We start from the raw sequence: 474 nt of genomic DNA, 5'->3' as shown, positions 1-474 counted from the left end.
GGGACAGAGACGTCACTGCGTAAGACCTACGCAGAGCACGCACAACGTCAACGTATCGGTCTGTTAACTGTGATAAAAAAGAGGGGGAGGGGGTGTCTGGAAAAAGTATATGTACAACTTATATTATTTAGTAAAAAAAAATCTTTAAGTACAGTGCTCAGGTGACCTAAATGAGCCAGTTAAACATATATTATTTGAAACAAACTTAATTTTTTTATTAGGAAAGAAATAGTGAGTATATTGGTCAGATTTTTAAATAATACAGGTGCTGGTCATAAAATTAGAATATCATGAAAAAGTAGATTGATTTCAGTAATTCCATTTAAAAAGTGAAACTTGTATATTATATTCATACATTACATACAAACTCATATATTTCAAATGTTTATTTTGTTTATTTTTGATGATTACAAATGACAACAAATGAAAATCTCAAATTCATCATATCAGAAAATTAGAATATTACTGAAGACC

This window comes from Kryptolebias marmoratus, linkage group LG4 (assembly GCF_001649575.2).
Source record: "Kryptolebias marmoratus isolate JLee-2015 linkage group LG4, ASM164957v2, whole genome shotgun sequence".
Lineage (NCBI taxonomy): Eukaryota > Metazoa > Chordata > Actinopteri > Cyprinodontiformes > Rivulidae > Kryptolebias > Kryptolebias marmoratus.
Note: the sequence above shows the minus strand (reverse complement) of the source record.